This window comes from Mytilus californianus, unplaced genomic scaffold (genome assembly GCF_021869535.1).
Source record: "Mytilus californianus isolate M0D057914Y unplaced genomic scaffold, xbMytCali1.0.p SCAF_6, whole genome shotgun sequence".
Lineage (NCBI taxonomy): Eukaryota > Metazoa > Mollusca > Bivalvia > Mytilida > Mytilidae > Mytilus > Mytilus californianus.
The window spans coordinates 52,106,665-52,118,069 of record NW_026262712.1 but is presented as its reverse complement, the minus strand read 5'-3'; the positions used below and the strand labels follow the sequence as shown (position 1 = coordinate 52,118,069).

Sequence of the window (11,405 nt, the reverse complement as noted above, 5' to 3'; positions counted from 1 at the left end):
AGCGCTATTGTTCTCTTTGAGTATATTTGACTAAGCTTTGTGATTAACATACATGTAACTTTTATTTTATGTAGATTTTCTTATTACGAGGCGTGGCTTGCAAATCGCACGGGATTTACATAATGCAACCTATAGACATATTTGTAATAGAATTATTGCTTACAGATGCTGTATGTAAGGATATTAGTAACATTTATAACAGTCTCATTTACAATATGTAATACAATATGATAATCATATATTCAATATTACTTTTTATACATACTTGCAGGCAACATGGTAACAAAAGAGGAATTTAACATAATGAGAGACGATGTTATAAGTCAAGAAAGCTGCAAGAGAAGAAAAGACAAAGATGGAAATAGTGCTGAAAAAAAGAATAACATGAAAGTGACAAATTGATTTCGATTGATTGTTTTAATGGCAATATTTTGCTTTTTGTGTTGGGTGAATCTTCAATCTTCTAACTAGTTCAAAAAGAAAAGTATTCACTTTATGTGTATATCGTCTTTGCTTTTCATCACCCTTATTTCATTTTACATACCTTTTTCGTATTCCCTCAATGTACACTATCATTAAACTTATTTTGCATTTGAGTTTCCCACTATAATCGATTTGACAGAAAATACGTCAAGGAAGCATTCACAAATTTGTTTGTTCTAGTTGTGTATATTTGAGGTAAGTATTACATCGACATCTTACAGGGTGAAATTCTAATTATTTTAGCTGTTGTCAAGACCTATTTATAACACATACCTATTAGAAAACTAATAAACCGGAACTAAACACCTTAAAGCGTAAGTCATTATCATTGTGTCCCGAATTTGTATTGGTTACCTAAGCTACAAATAACATTTATGAATTCCGCTTTATACCAGCTTCTATCAAATGAACTACTTCTAAGACATTCGTATTTATAACAAGTGCTACTACTTCCATAAAAATTCTCATTATTCCAAATTTCAATATATTCTATAAAACACAGATATCTAGTATTTTTTAGTATGAAAAACTCTTGTGAGTCTTAGAAAAACTCACGCAGTGAACTCAGTGGACAGTTATAGTGTGTCTACACCATACCTTACTCTTCAACATAATCTGATAAAGAAAAGTTGGTAAACTAATTAAATCGTGTAAATGGTATTTAATAAAGCAGATCAATTATAGCCAGTAGCAATATTTTTGTTTGTTGAGGCAAGATTATTTGATCAAACTATCTGAATTCCAAAGTGTTTTAACTGCGCACCTCTTATTGAAGACCTTTTTCTTTACTGTTATGAATTTTATTTCACGGGAAAACTTCAGAAATAGAAATTTGAAAATTCCGAAAAAAAGGAATGGACATTTGTTACAATCATAGCCATACTTTGATGATTAACTTACTGTTGATAATTCTGAGTTTATTTTAAATGCGATATCTATTTATCCAAAAGAGCATCAGCTTAATAAAGTTAATAATACTTGTCAATACAGTCTCCTGTTTTAGACTTAACTGTATCGGAAAGTGCCTCAAAGGAGAAGATTTTAACTTTGCTATAACAAACTTCCCTTTTTTATCGGGGGGGGTTGCGGGGGTTGCGAAGTTTCTCAATCTTCGAATGTATCCGTTACTCTCCTATTCTCTATAATATCTTCTATTGGATGGAGGAACGGAATCGGTTGAGTGTAAGTAAACCATTGGGTCAGCGGATTGCCTTCATTAATGAGCAAAACATAAACTGTATAGTTATAAGCTATAAAAGATTAAACGATAAGCAATTATGTTATACTTATCATTAATTGAAACGTTAAAGAGAATCAGGAAATTGTTTTAAACACATGTTTTTCTTCTTCTTCGTTTTTATGTAGTAGGTTTACAAATTAAGGAGGCATCCTTTATTTTACTGCAAAAATATTGAGCTATATGAGGATGAAACACATAAATTACTTATATTAAAGACAATGAATTAAATAAAGGAATGTATCGAGCCTTTGAAGCCCTTGCTAATGTTTATAAATTATTATATATCATCATTTTTGTGTAGAAATGTAGTTAAAATCAAATTAAAATATTCTTTCAAATTGAATAGTTTTTTTGGTTGTATTTATGATACAATTTCATGAATGCAAGAACTAATCAATTTAATAGATGTTCAACCTCAACTTTGTCACATAGAATATAAGCAGCTGTTTTGTCGGAAACAATATAAAAAGATTTGAAGATTTTTTTATTTTTATTTTTTTTTGGAGGGGGGTTATAGTGTTAGTAAACGCAATATATTATTACTGCAAACACTTTTCGATTTAGAATTGTTTTATAAGCGCCTCATTGTTACGGTTTTATGTTTCTATTTTTACATGCAAATATGGCTGCATGATCGTTCTCTGGGCGATAGACCACAAAAATTTTTTTTCCAAAATTTATTTCCATTTACTTTTCATAGAAATAAACATTAATGACATAGTGAAAATTATACAATACATAGCTATTGTTTAATTTTTTTATCTTCTAGGATATCCATCCTATTTGCAGGGTCGGTGCATTCAATATTTGCGGGTTTTTTTCTCAATATCCAAGTTAAAATTATGTTAGAATAAATAAAAAGAAAAAGAACTTGTATTTACGATGTACATATCGATCGGCGATGAAATTAAAAATTATATCATCTTAAAATGGATATAATTCGTTGATAAGACATTAATTAGACTATCTTTGGTGTAAAAGTATACACTTCTTAATGAAAGTTTTTATGATTTATCATTGTCAAAATCGATGAAGAGGACTAACCAAATCGCGTGTGGTTCATCTTTTTTTATAATATTATTTAAAATTTTTAAAATCTCTAAAGTTTAAAAATGGTTAGTACATTTTATCTGAAATGTAAATTGCATGATTGTCATATCGTAAACTGCGTAAATTATTTCTCTTTGTTCATTCTTACAGAATGTTAACTTCACTTCCACTATATAGATGATGTCCACTCACTAAATAATTCAAAGTTTAGTGACTATGTTGAACGCTTCTATCTCATCGTACTTGAAATAAATGATAAAACAGATATAGATAAGTCGGCCTTATATCTTGACTTCAAACTAGAAATTGACAATGAGGGTCGGTTGAGAACAACATTTTACGACAAAAGTGATGATTTCAGCTTCTAAATTGTGAACTTTTCATTTCTATGTAGCAACATTCCAGCCGCGCCTGCATATGGAGTATGTATCTCCCAGTTGATACGATATTCCGGGGCTTGAGAATCCTATCATTACTTCCCTGATAGAGGGTTCTGCTCACAAGGAAGATATTAAACCAAGAGTTCCAAGTGACGAAGTTGAAATCATCACTTCGAAAATTTTACGGACGTCATCACGAGTTGGTTGACCGTTATGGAATATCTGTTTCACAAATGAAGACGGATATGTTCCAATCGTCGTAACAGGATCCCGTCCTCCTTTTCCCCCGAATGTGACCTAAAGAATTGGACTTATCACCGGGTTTGCACGACGGGTGCCACATGTGGAGCAGGATCTGCTTACCCTTCCGGAGCACCCGAGATCCCCCATCGGTTTCTGGTGGAGTTCGTGTTGCTCCGTCTTTAGTTGTGTATAATGTGTTCTGTATACTGCTGGGGTTGTTTTGTTTTTTTTGACAGGTTAAAACGCACATCTTTCGCCCCAAATTTGTTTTAATGATCACACTTATTACAAGCGGAACACACAATATATGCACAAGATAATTGTTATGTCTTCATCCAGTTTATATTCTTAAGATGTAACTATAAATCACAGTTTTCCTTCATGTCAAGTTTTTAGTATTTTTTCTCTAAAGACCTCATATTTCACCCAAACATTGCCCTTTCCACAAATAATTTTAACGTACATTTTTCGTATGTTGTTAATACAAGTCCACATTCTAATTTGCACTAAAATGCAGATGCATAAAAAGAAACAATAATATAATTCAGATGAATGTTTAATATTTGAATTGGTCTATAGAAAAAAATTAATGACATACAGGTGTAAGAAATGCTAATTTGAGGCATGCTCTGTCAAGTTGAATATAGTGAGAAAAGACAATACAATATAAGTTTGATGAAAATATAAATTGCCGTAAGAAAAAAAAGATATAAAATTAAATAAATAAAGTGAAATGCAAGGCAATGCAACTATAATCGAAGCGTTCATATCAATATTTGAACCATTTGGAATTCAGTGCGTTGTTTGTGAGAGCAGTTTGCATTAGCTATAATATTTATATATCATCATTTTATGTAGAAATGAAGTTAAAAAAATCAAATTAAAGTATTCTTTCAAATTGAATAGTTTTTTGGTTGTATTTATGAATCAATTTCACGGTTGCACGAACCAATCAATTTAATAGATGCTTAACCTCAACTTTGTCACATAGAATATAAGCAGCTGTTTTGTCGGAAACAATGTAAAAAGATTTGAAGATTTTTTTGATTTTTTTTAATTTTTTTGGGGAGGGGTCATATTGTTAGTAAACGCAATATATTATTACTGCAAATCCATTTCGATTTAGAATTGTTTTATTAGCGCCTCATTGTTGTAGTTTTATGATTTCTAATTCTACATGCAAAGATGGCTGCACGATCGTTCTCTGGGTGATAGACCACAAAAAGTTTTTTTTTTCAAAAATGTATTTCCATTTACTTTTCATAGAAATAAACATTAATCACATAGTGAAAATTATACAATACATAGCTATGATTTAATTTTTCTTATTCTCTAGGATATCCACCCTATTTGCAGGCTCGTTGTATTTAAAATATATATGCGTTATTTTTTCTCAATATCCAGGTGAAAATTATGTTAGAATAAAAAAAGAGAAAAAGAACTTGTATTTACGATGTACATATCGATCGGTCATGAAATTAAAAATTATATCATCTTAAAATGGATATAATTCGTTGATAAGACATTAATTAGACTATCTTTGGTGTAAAAGTATACACTTGTTAATGAAAGTACTTATGATTTATCATTGTCAAGATCGATGAAGAGGACTAACCAAATCGCGTGTGGTTCATCTATCTTTATTATATAATATAAAATTTTTACAATCTCTAAAGTTTAAAAATGGTTAGTACATTTTATCTGAAATGTAAATTGCATGATGGTCATATCGTAAACTGCGTAAATTATTTTTCTCTGTCCATTCTTACAGAATGTTAACTTCACTTCCGCTATATAGATGATGTCCACTCACTAAATAATTCAAAGTTTAGTGACTATGTTAAACGCTTCCATCTCATCGAACCTTGAAATAAATGATACAACAGATACAGTTAAGTCGGCCTTATATCTTGACTTCAAACTAGAAATTGACAATGAGGGTCGGTTGAGAACAAAACTTTACGACAAAAGAGATGATTTCAGCTTCTAAATTGTGAACTTTTAATTTCTATGTAGCAACATTCCAACAGCGCCTGCATATGGAGTATGTATCTCCCAGTTGATACGATATTCCGGGGCTTGAGAATCCTATCATTACTTCCCTGATAGAGGGTTGCTGCTCACAAGGAAGATATTAAACCAAGAGTTCCAAGTGGTGAAGTTGAAATCATCCCTTCGAAAATTTTACGGACGCCATCACGAGTTGGTTGACCGTTATGGAATATCTGTTTCACAAATGACGACGGATATGTTCAAATCATCGTAAGCAGGATCCCGTCCTCCTTTTCCCCCGAATGTGACCTAAAGAATTGGACTTATCACCGGGTTGGCACGACGGGTGCCATATGTGGAGCAGGATCTGCTTACCCTTCCGGAGCACCCGAGATCCCCCATCGCTTTCTGGTGGAGTTCATGTTGCTCCGTCTTTAGTTGTGTATAATGTGGTCTGTATACTGCTGGGGTCATTTTTTTTTGACAGGTTAAAACACACATCTTTCACCCCAAAATTGTCTTAATGATCACACTTATTACAAGCGGAACACACAATATATACACAAGATAATTGTTATGTCTTCATCCAGTTTATATTCTTAAGATGTAACTATAAATCACAGTTTTCCTTCATGTCAAGTTTTTAGTATTTTTTCTCTAAAGACCTCATATTTCACCCAAACATTGCCCTTTCCACAAATAATTTTAACGTACATTTTTCGTATGTTGTTAATACAAGTCCACATTCTAATTTGCACTAAAATGCAGATGCATAAAATGAAACAATAATAATTCAAATGAAAGTTTAATATTTGAATTGGTCTATAGAAAAAAATTAATGACATACAGGTGTAAGAAATGCTAATTTGAGGCATGCTCTGTCAAGTTGAATATAGTGAGAAAAGACAATACAATATAAGTTTGATGAAAATATAAATTGCCGAAAGCAGAAAAAAGAATACAAAATTAAATACGTTAAGTGAAATGCAAGGCAATGCAATTATATAATCGAAGCGTTCATATCACTATTTGAACCATTTGCATTTCAGTGCATTGTTTTGTTAGAGCAATTTTCATTAGCTATAAGATCTGAGCAAGAGGGCAAAATATTGACTTTTCATTAGCTATAAGATCTGAGCAAGAGGACAAAATATTGACATCAATTTAAACAGTCAAAATCATTTCAACAATGTCATGTTCTGTTCAGCTTTCATTGCATCTATGTACTTTATTATATTGCAGCTTTCTTTGGTGATGACATCGTTCTTCTTTATGTCGAATTCCTCTTTTGTTACCATTTTGTCTACAAGTATGTACAAAAAAAAAACACTGTTACATCAAAAGTTCAAGGGAAAATAGTTTTTAGAACAAAAATAGTGATTGGGCGCTTAACCCCAAAATGTTAACTATTTTTTACGTTCTTGTCGAATAAAACTTTATGACCAATACAGATGAAAATATTTTCCAGCCGGACAAAGACGCCTGAAGGATTTTCGCTCCTCTGTTTCAAAATAACAAGCTTTAAATTTAAAAGACTGTAATTAATTGATAGTACATAAATAAAACAACTTAAAAGCAGAAAAAAATGAAAGGTCAGTGTCCTTGTTTTTGAGATATAATCAATTGAAAATTTGGCGGGAAATGATTCTCTCTACATTTTTCATGCATTTAACATTGGCACATTTTTCAAAAACTATGAAAAAATAACAAGGATTTTATAAGATTTTCAAAAATGGATTTTTAAACTATATGTAATACAATTAGGAAAAGAAAAGTAGGGGTTAGCGGGCAAACTTTTTATTGACACTACATTGATTCAACTACAGGATTCCGATTATCTGACAAAAAGTAAAATATCCAGGGTTGACTGGGGTTAAGAAATATTGATACTTGATCTTCTCCCAACAAGACTTAATTGAGGTGTCGGCTGTTTATCTGTGCTGGATGTATAAATACACAGCCACGTTTGGTCAGAATTCGGACGTTAACTTCGATGCATGTTCGGTGTTTGGAGAGTGAAATGCCTTTTGCTTGTAAATGAACCCTATGAAATAATTCAAACTCCGAAGCAGCGCTGACGTTGCTTTGCTAAATTTTGATTAGTCAATGTAGCGAAGAATCATGAGACAACTTTACCATTGTTTCGGAGTTCAGAAATAATTAGCCATTTGCTAAGCAACCTAAAGACAACTCTTTAACAAACCTTCATCAATGTCAAGTTCTGTAAAAAAGTTGTGAAGAATTTTAGGTGTGTTGACGTCATCACCGAAATAAACAAATATCTTCTCCAAATCCCCTTCTGTAACGTAACCTTTGACATCCAAGTCATACCGATTGAATACACATGGGTCAAGTGGCGTGTCGTGTCCCGAAATACCTTTATAATATATCTCTACATGAAACTTCTGGTGGTCCTAAATTTATAGAAAGATTTGCAATATTTTACATATTTTAATTGTTAATTTGTTTTTCTACATGCAAATAATGAAAGAAACTGTGTAATTTACAAATCATGTTGTCCCTTGACGTTAGATGAATTATTGGTACGCCCACCCCACTTTTCACCCCTCGAGTGCAGAGTTGTCTTGTTATGTTCAGAAATCAATAGCGAATGTCTGCATTATACATGAACTCATTTTAGTCAATTTTCTAGTGAACTGTTACGAAACAAGAATTCAGTTTATGGCGCTGAGGGCCATATTGCAGATTAAGACGGCAATCTCCAAAAAGCGGTATATGAAAGCTTCGGAATTATACGTAAACGACTGTTTGGTTCCAATGAGAAGTGGATTATGTTTTGGATCTTCAGTGAAGCAGGAGAGATGAATTTTACTTAAGATCCGAATTACATTTTCAAAATTATTTTCATGCTGAATTTTTTTTTTATTGAAATGAGACAAAAGCACGTCAAGAAATTAAAAATATACATAGAGAGAAATAATGTGTGTAATATTATATAATTTCAAAGCCATTTTGCATGAACAGTTTTTTTTAACTCTAGATTTTTCAAACTTTTATGTTTATATTTCATCGGCCGTTATCCCGATCCAATATCCAATAGGCACAATATTCTGAAGGCGCACTAAAAAAGACTTAACATATTACTTCTGAAATAATACCGGAAAAGATTAAAAGGTATATTCTTTCACACTTTTTTTTTGCGTCGATAAAAAAGGGAATTTGCGATTTTCGATCATTATTATTTCTTCAGTTGTTAATTATTTTCAAATTAAATAAATGTAAATATATCCGACAAATTAAGTCAATAACATGAAGAAGGTAACAACTAGAATGTGTGTTGAAAGAGGAATCACAATTTAGAATTTAGAGGACCATACACTATCATTTAGATAAATTAACAAGTGTTGATACCAGATCCTTGCTTGCACTTGTTAATTTTTGAAGGTCGCATGTTGACCTTAAGGTGTCGTTTTAAGGGGGAGAGGTGTTATATCATGGAGGTATGTATGTTCCTCATTTCATTTTATGAAGCCTGTTTGGTCTCATTTATATATTTTCAGTGTGTCAGTGTGTGTTCTGTATTACATTCTGTTCATGCAAATATAACTTACAATTATTCCGCGTTTAGATTTAGTTGTTGTCAAATTGACAGATTTTTCATTTTCTCTTTTAAATTAATCTATTCATAATTTATATAGACTCTTGGCGATTTACAGCTTGCTGTTTATTTTTGAAGACGTATGCTGAACTCTAAATGCTTGTTTTGGTATATATATCTTCCCTTGATTTTACCTGTGTATGTCGTTTGAATCGATAATTCAATCCCACACCAACTTCATAGTTGTTTCCACCGGGAAAATCCAATGTGCCATGGACTGATTGTCGTTCATTAAAGTCATATCTAAAACATCCTTCGCTAACGTGAAACAACACAATCAGACAAACGGCAATGGTACGGATCAGATTCAGCAGCATCTAGGGTGAAATGGTATTGTAATTTTAATTATCAATAGTAATAACCCCCCCTCCCCTCTTTTTTATCGGTTATTTTAACTTTTTAAGAAACAAGATGTATATGTCCTTTATGTATTTGACGATTGTAATCATATCTCCTTATGTTATATTAATATTTTCCATTTTATACAAGCGAAGTGTATGTATTGTGCGATATTTTTGTGTTTTGATGAAATTTGGTATCCATTAATTACTCATTGTACTGCATCTGATTATTGAAAAAGTTCTACATCCACATATATAATTCCCGAGATGCGCCCAATTAAAAAAGTGTGAATCCGTGTTTTTTTTATTCTATTCTTGGTCCATAATAAGGTGCTTAAACAATATCAGAATCCTGAACTGTCATCTTGCGTCTATAACAAGTTACTGTACAATGGATCCCTGTCTGTAACAAGATACTGTACAATGGATCCCTGTCTGTAACAAGTGACTGTACAATGGATCCCTGCCTGTCACAAGTTACTGTACAAGGGATCCCTGTCTGTAACAAGTTACTGTACAAGGGATCCCTGTCTGTAACAAGTTACAGTTCAATGATCCCTGTCTGTAACAAGTGACTGTACAATGGATCCCTGCCTGTCACAAGTTACTGTACAAGGGATCCCTGTCTGTAACAAGTTACTGTACAAGGGATCCCTGTCTGTAACAAGTTACAGTTCAATGATCCCTGTCTGTAACAAGTGACTGTACAATGGATCCCTGCCTGTCACAAGTTACTGTACAAGGGATCCCTGTTTGTAACAAGTTACTGTACAAGGGATTCCTGTCTGTAACAAGTTACAGTACAATGATCCCTGTCTGTAACAAGTTACTGTACAAGGGATCCTATCTGTAACAAGTTACTGTACAAGGGATCCCTGTCTGTAACAAGTTACAGAACAATGATCCCTGTCTGTAACAAGTTACTGTACAAGGGATCCTATCTGTAACAAGTTACTGTACAATGGATCCCTGTCTGTAACAAGTTACTGTACAATGGATCCCTGCCTGTAACAAGTTACTGTACAATGGATCCCTGCCTGTAACAAGTTACTTTTCAATGGATCTCTGTAAAATTGCTCTGATCCTTTATACAGTAAAAGTACTGTCAGTTGGGTGCCATTATTTAAACTTGTTTTACGGGATAAATTAAATAAGCTTGTCTAATTTAGTTTATTACTGTTTTAACTAGTGCTTAACTTGGTGTAAGGATATTCGCTGCTAGCATTGTCAACTTATTCTTGAATATTTTTGAACCGTTCTGGAGTTTTCCCACTTAGAGCTTTCAACTAGGTTGCAAAAGTTACCTTATATTTTTCAATATATTTAGAAAACTTGTGTCTCGAATAAACTTCTAGTAAAATGCTTAATTTTTTGGTGGCTATTTCTACTTCAGTATTTATTGATGTACAGAATGGCTCTGTATTTCATATCTATTTTTACACTTAATGTAATGTTATAATATATATATTATTGAGAGATGAGACTTAGATAAAATATTGAATTGAAATTTGATGCAATCTCTAATGCGAAAACGTTTATTTAACAAACTATGATTGATTAGATTTTTTGGCGTCAGCGTGTTTGGCAATGCAACAACATTTATTAAGAACGTTAAAATAATGTTGCTCTTTTATTTTATTACTGATTGCTAGATCTAAATTACAGAAAAAAAAACACTTACTTTTTTAATTACTCATCAAATAACAATCCACTAGTAGTGTTAGTCTATACTGGTGGTCCTATCTTTTATAGTATGAGAACGTCCTGGATTGGTAGACCTTTTAACCAGGAAGACGCATTGATTATGATGGCCACTTGGATAAAGCAACTTATAGACAGGAAAATACAATGAGGCCGTGCTGTTCTTAAGTTGAAAAAATGTACATAAAAGCAAAAGGGGGATTTATCTCAATTTTAAGAAATAGTATTTTCCTTACGATATGTTTTGAATCTATCATATTGTGATTATTAACAACAGTTTCAGAAAACTCATGTTCTAGCAGTGCTTTCCGAAAATTGCAAGGACATATAACATGGTATATGTTATTAGGAAGAAA

General features: G+C 32.3%; 1 long non-coding RNA gene across 1 annotated transcript; it reads right to left on the bottom strand.

Moving 5' to 3' along the window:
• Window positions 1-3,936: 3,936 nt before the first annotated feature.
• Window positions 3,937-9,318, bottom strand: LOC127705662 (uncharacterized). Its single transcript, XR_007983927.1, has 3 exons — window positions 9,142-9,318; window positions 7,592-7,802; window positions 3,937-6,691 (listed from the first exon to the last, which is right to left on the bottom strand). It is a non-coding gene; the product is annotated as an uncharacterized LOC127705662 (long non-coding RNA).
• Window positions 9,319-11,405: the final 2,087 nt, after the last annotated feature.